This window comes from Mirounga leonina, unplaced genomic scaffold, assembly GCF_011800145.1.
Source record: "Mirounga leonina isolate KUSES-001 unplaced genomic scaffold, KU_Mleo_1.0 Mir_173, whole genome shotgun sequence".
NCBI lineage: Eukaryota > Metazoa > Chordata > Mammalia > Carnivora > Phocidae > Mirounga > Mirounga leonina.
In genome coordinates, this window is record NW_023270447.1 from 78,183,648 (window position 1) to 78,190,316 (window position 6,669).

General features: G+C 47.5%; 1 long non-coding RNA gene across 1 annotated transcript; it reads right to left on the minus strand.

Moving 5' to 3' along the window:
• Positions 1 to 2,026: 2,026 nt before the first annotated feature.
• On the minus strand, positions 2,027 to 6,193 carry LOC118019914. The gene is made up of 2 exons (XR_004681775.1): positions 6,038 to 6,193; positions 2,027 to 2,966 (listed from the first exon to the last, which is right to left on the minus strand). It is a non-coding gene; the product is annotated as an uncharacterized LOC118019914 (long non-coding RNA).
• Positions 6,194 to 6,669: the final 476 nt, after the last annotated feature.

Here is a 6,669-nt window from a genome sequence, read left to right on the forward strand (position 1 = left end):
TCAACTCAGGACACCTCCGTTGTCAAGCCATAAAATCCCTAAGGTGGTAACTTTTGGGTCCACCTGGAAAGTCGGCTCCTTTACTTGCACACTATATTCCAGATCATCGAAGCAGCATCGAAGCTAAGAAACTGGTACAAATCAGGAAATTCTTAACACCAGGAGTTCCTGTGCTCTCTTCGGCAGCACATATACTAAAATTGGAACGCCAGGAGTTCCTGATCTTTGCAGACTAAAGGAAATACCTTCATAATGCTCTGAACAAACAGAAGTATTAGAGATACTCTGACCCTCCCATGGTTGCTAACTCCTTTGCCAGTGTTAAATTTTACTCTCAGAATTAGGAATAGAAAAGCTTCACCTATGGGGCGCCTGGATGGCTCAGTCGGACTATGACTTTTGATCTCAGGGTTGTTGAGGTTGAGCCCCCCATGGGGTCTATAGGGATGACTTAATAAAAAAAATCTTTAAAGATTTATTTATTTATTTGAGAGAGCGAGAATGAGAGAGGGAGAGAGTACATGAGAGGGGGGAGGGTCAGAGGGAGAAGCAGGCTCCCCGCTGAGCAGGGAGCCCAATGCGGGACTCGATCCCGGGACTCCAAGATCATGACCTGAGCCGAAGGCAGTTGCCTAAGCAACTGAGCCACCCAGGCGCCCCAATAAAAAAAAATCTTTAAAATAAAATGGTTTTAGGGGCCCCTGGTGGCTCAGACGCTTAAGCGTCTGCCTTCAACTCAGGTCATGATCCCAAGGCCCTGGGATCCAGTCCACATCAGGGTCCTTGCCCAATGGGGAGCCTGCTTCTCCCTCTCCCTCTGCCTGATGCTCTCCCTGCTTGTGCTGTCAAATAAAATCTTTAAAAAATAAAATGGTTTTTAAAAGCTTAACGTAGTCAATAAAAGGCGCACAGTTCACCCTTCCGTATGTTTGCTATTCCCCAAGCATTCCCACTATCACTCAAGGTGGGATTCTGTCCAGTGATCTCCCACTCAAGTTCAATTAAAATCTCACTTCCCTAACTTGGCTATTTCCTCTCTCCTCTGATTTTAATGTATTTTTTTTTAATAGGAAAGTGTTTTGGGGGCACCTGGGTGGCTCTGTTAAACAGCTGACATTAGCTCAGGTCATGATCTCAGGGTCTTGGGATTGAGCCCCACATCAGGCTCTGTGCTCAGCTGTGGGGAGGTCTGCTTGTCTCTCTCCCTCTCCCACTGCCCCTACCCCTGCTCATGCTTTCTCTCAAATAAATAAAATCTTAAAAAGTATGTGTTTTCTTAGTGCTATCTCAAAATCAGATACCAAAAGGAAGACTAGTTTTACTATTATGGTACCCATAGAGCTCAACGTCTTCCTTTCTTCAAAAACTATACACTCCTCCTTTATACTGGGTTTTGTATTTGTATCCTACCATCTAGACCAGTCCCAAAGGCACAGGAAGTATTAACACACCAGCAGAATACACAGGAGTTCCAGCTTGGAGCTAACCAATCCCTCTCCCGAAGATTAGTTTCTGAATTGGCACCATATGGTTACAGAAGCAGATGTACAAATCCAAGAGCCAGGCCACAGAGGCAGAACGGTTCAAGACTGGGTCCCACTGAGGAAAAGCAGCTGCTGTTTACTCTTTGCCGGGCACCACCACAGCCACTGACTGCTCTGTCTCAGCGGTCAACCAAAGCACAGGGCTCCACACACGGAAAGCCAGAGTGACCTGTTTCAGGAAGAGCAGCAGAGAATGGTCAAATGGCTTTAGAGTGAGTTCTCTTGCGGGGGAGACAAGAGAACATGCTGTGGAACACAGGCCATGGAAATAGGGAAAGAGAAAAATCAAACAGATTTGTCTAAGAGTTACTTACCTCTGAGGACCCTGTTTTATCCCCTTCTCAAGTCTGAATTTAAATTCTGACTGCACACAAAGGCCCGGCCTGTTCCTATCTTATCTCTAGCTCGCATCTACTCCTGATAATAATCTCAACTTTCTCAAATGCTGAGTAAAAGCTAAAAAGGTAAATCACCACAGGACATTGTGATTAAGGACCAAACTTTAATATTTCAAGGACATCGAAGATGAGTTACTGGTGGGGTTACAGAAGCTTCCATTCATGCCACCACAGCAAGAATCAAGAATTCTGAAAGTTGAAGCAACTACCTCTTTGGATACATAACAATATATTAAAGCATGTCAGAAAGTGCAAAAAAGGAGGCATTCAGCAGAGCAAAAACAAGCAACAGGCTGATTGTCCTAACAGGAAGGTCCTAACAGAAGCTGTTTCTGGAGCTCAGTCCCAGGAATTAAAGCTGCCTCAGCCAGAGAGAGGTCCAAACATGGGTTCTGATGGATTCTAATTACAACTAGTCAAAGGCAAGCTAAAAAAAACCCGAGGTTCACATTTCCCCGTGACTGTTGTTGGCTCTTGCAACAAAGAGAACGTTTGGTTACTTCTCACATGTAAGCTGAGCAAGAACCCTGTGGCAGGACTTAGCCAGTGATTCTGACCCCAGGCTGACATCTCTGGGCCCGAGCTCTGAGCTCCTCCGGCAGGACGGCCTGGAACTGCTCCTGCACCAGCATCTCCACAATCTGCTCCTTTGTGTGAATATCGGGTCTCAGCCACTGTCCAGCAAGCTCCTGGAGATGTCTGAGGACATCCCTGGGACCAGCTGCATCCTCATAGCGGAATTTCCGGAACCTCTGCCTGGAGGCTGCTGCGTTAGGAGGATTCCTTCGTGGTATGGTCTCAAGGTCTTCAAGAGAGTCTTCATCGAGGCTCTCTGGTGGAAGCCCAGAAGGCTCTCGTGGAGCCTGGACCTGGGGAGCCGATATCAGGACAACTTCTGGCTCCTCAGCCATCATCTCATTTGACGGTGACCTCATTTTATCATTCTGGACTTCTCTATTTCTTTGTGTTTCTAGGTACCCTTCAGTCTCCATTCTGGAACTCTGGAAAAGGAGGTTGCAGACTCCTAAACACAGAGAAAAGACAGGCTCAGCAAAAACAGACCAGAGACTGTTAAAACCACCTTGATCTCATGGCTCTGATCCAGACCCAAGTTCCATCAGCTTTCCAATCTTAACAGGGTTTCTTAATAAAGCTACTAGAAATTCTCTTTTTGTTTCTTCTGGATCAATTGACACAACTGAGAAAAATGGGTCAGCGGTTTACCAAAATGAAGAATGTAGATTCTCAAAGTAGAAAGAATGAAGAACGTTGGCCTCGCTAACCAGACAATCTTCTAGAGAATCTTTCATCCATCTTCCCTGCATTACAAAGTATTTTACATGATGTTAAACCAAAAAACTATGTATGCACAGGACGGGAAATCTTTAAAATCCCAGGTGTTTGCTTCCTCCAATGTCTTTTATGGAGTTGTGTATGTCCAAAAGCAAGTTATGAGGAAGTACTAAAATGTAAGAGATAAAGGTCTGTTCATTGAAATCTACTCTGTCTTTTCTAACCCCATCTCTTTCATGATAAAAGAATAACAAGTGTTATAAAGTACTTTAGGGGGCACCCCTGGGTGGCTCAGTCAGTTAAGCATCTGCCTTGGGCTCAGGTCATGATCTCAGGGTCCTGGGATCGAGCCCCATGTCAGGCTCCCTGCTCAGCAGGGAGCCTGCTTCTCCCTCTTCCCCTCCCCCCACCTCGTGCTCCTGCTCCCTTGCTCACTCAAATAAATAAAATCTTTAAAAATAATTAAAGTAAAAAGTACTTTAGGAGCTACCATCAGGGTTAAACCTAAACCCCCTCTTCACAAAAAAGAATAGAAAAGCCTCTATGTTAAGATCAAGATCCTAAGTTCCTCTAATCAGTCTAATCAGGGCCGCCTGGGTGGCTCAGTTGGTTGAGGTCTGACTCTTGATTTCAGCTGCAGGTCATGAGCTCCATGCTCAGCAGGGAGTCTGCTGGAGCACCCCTCCCCTTGCTCACAGATATGTGCTAGCGCGTGTGCTCTCTCTCCCTCTCCCAAATAAATAAAATCTCTAAGTTCCTCTAAACAGTATACGGGAAACTGAACTAGTCAGAATCCTAGTAGCATACACGTCCAACTCTGGATGCTTGTCAGCTCTAGGATTAGCAAACCAGCTGTAGTGAGGGAGGGGAGGAGGGGCACACTAAATACCTGCAAAATGCCAGAAAAAAAAGGCTTTGCTTCATTGGGGTTAGGGCCCCAGTCCAAGAGAAAGGTTACGTATAGGAAAACTACAATCTATGTTATTAAAAAAGAGACAGAGAGACTTCAAGTGACAGTACAGAAATGACTAAATTAATTTCCACATCAGGGTATGTCCAATCAAAGAGTACAACCCCTATGATGTGGTCAGTTTTCAAAGACCATCTCTTTTTTTCATCAACCCAAGAACTAAATTCCTCCCTAGTCCATAAAGCAGGAGTGTTGACATTTAAAATCCCTCCCACCTCAGAGATTGTCTCAAATCTGTTTCCTGGGTAACAACTGACAGAGGCCAACAATCACCAACACTGACCAGCTACCTTGAATTAACTAGTTCTCAGCTCCTAGTTACCTCTTCTTCAATGTTTCATGACCCATTTTCTAGGAATCTTGGATTGATTCCAGACCCTGCAATTTGGATATTCTTGGAATACACTTATTCTTCTCATATTATCTGGGTTTTTGCTCAATCAACAGCATGTACTCTTCCCCAAAAGTAAGCTGTCACTAACCTAGAGTGATGAAACCCAAAGCAAAATATCCCCTAACTCAGGGGTACCTTGGAGAAAAAAAAAAAAATTTAGTCAAGGAAAGGCTGGATGAAACATTGAGAAAGCAAAATCCTGGGAACAACCTAAGTGACCATCAACAGGGAAATAATTAAAGTACTGTCAGCCATTCAGCGGAATAAGTGCAGCCTTATGAAGCATGAACTCAGCGTGTGAGGGCTGATACAGACAGACGTCCGTAACACATCACCACCTGACTAAGGGGCAGATCACTATGTGTAGTATGATCCCACCTGGGGAAATTAAAATACATACATAAGCATGTATGACCAGATCTATCCACAAACACTACCTTCAATTGTATTTACTTTTGAGGGGCAGGGACAGAAGAAACATTTTTCATTCCATCTTTCTATATTGCTTTCTTTTTAACTACAACTATGTATGACTTTCCTAATTCAAGAGGAAGCAAACATTCTCCTCCTGCCCAAAACCTGAGTGGAAAAACCCCTAACACACTTAGGAAAACACCCTTTTATTAATTCTTCTAGCTCCCAGCCCCAGAGGTCTTTACAACCCCGACTTCTAATAGTCTCAACTGTCAAGAGGCCAGTTCTCAAGGCTGGATCTGAAAGATGGACCAACTCCACGATTTGCCCAGTTTATAAATCCTAACAGTTTTAGAAGACCAGTGACCAGACACAATGCTTACCCTCATCGGTTAATAATGCCGACTTACTGAGCACTTACTTCCTAGCTGACATTGTGCTGAGCGTTTTACACTCTTCTATGTGATCCTCTCAGCCACTCTAAACTCTCAATACGACTCTCTACTGCCCCAGCTGTCTATTAACAACAGCAGCAGCCGATGCTATTTGTTGAGTTGTACACGCCAGACACTCCGCGGAAGCTTTCCCTCACCCAATCCTCCCGATAACCCAGTAAGACAGTTACTGTCATTTCCATTCACAAACAAACTGAGGCTTGACGAAAGGGGATTTGCCCAAGGTCACAAGACCAGGAGGTGGTGGGAGCACCCAGCTGAGTAGAAAATTCCCGGCGTCTAGGCGGGGAGCTGAGCCGGGCTCCTCCCACCACATGGGCGCGGCTCGGAGGGCCTAGGTCGGACCGGAAAAAGGCTTCTGAGGCTCCAGGACAGGACCTCCTCCTCCCGGGGTGAAGCGAAATCCAAGGCCACGCCAGCCCGAGCGGCCCGCAGAGTCCCCGAGCAGGGCTTCTCCACTCCGAGGGCGCCCGCCACCGCCACCGCGGCCCCCCGCTCCCTACAGACCGTGCGCCGGGAAAAGAGAGGCGGTTGGAAGGGATGGAAGGAAGAAGGGAGGGGGTGTTCACCTGCGCAGGTGCCACCTCGGAGGGTGGAGGGAACGGGGCGGGGGCGCCTCGCGAGCCAACTCGAAGCCTCAAGCCGACTCCGAGAAAAGGAAACCAACTACCAGGCGCAGAGCTTTGTAGCCCGCCGCCGGAACCGGAAGTGGCGCCGCGCCCGGAAGTAGGAAGTGAAGGGGACCAGGGTAGAGGGGCGGGGCCCCTCTAGGCCTCGGCGGTTCTCCGCAGCTCCGTGGTTTTAACCCGTGGTGGGCTTTGGGCCTTCCTCAGTCCTCCGTTCTTTCTACAGTGCGGAGCTCTTGGTACCGCCTAGGTAGCTTCTCCGCTTCGGGGAAGTTCGCTGATTTTTTAAGCCGCAGTTTGCCCAGCTGCAAAGTGGAAAGAGGTCGAAGCGGGAATTGAGACACTCCGGGAGCCCGCCCGCAGCTGACTCAGCGCCCCACCCTGGTGTTACACCCTGAGCCTTTGCACCACCCAGAGGAGAGAAACCAGAATAGAGGGCTGGGTGGCTGCTGATAGGGAACAGTGGTCCTGTGTGGCGCCCCGTGGAATCACTCCATGGGAGGCAGTGGGCACGGTCTATTTAAAGTACCCCTTCCTCGGTGTACCCAGACGGAAGTGGGCATGTGTCCGCGTGG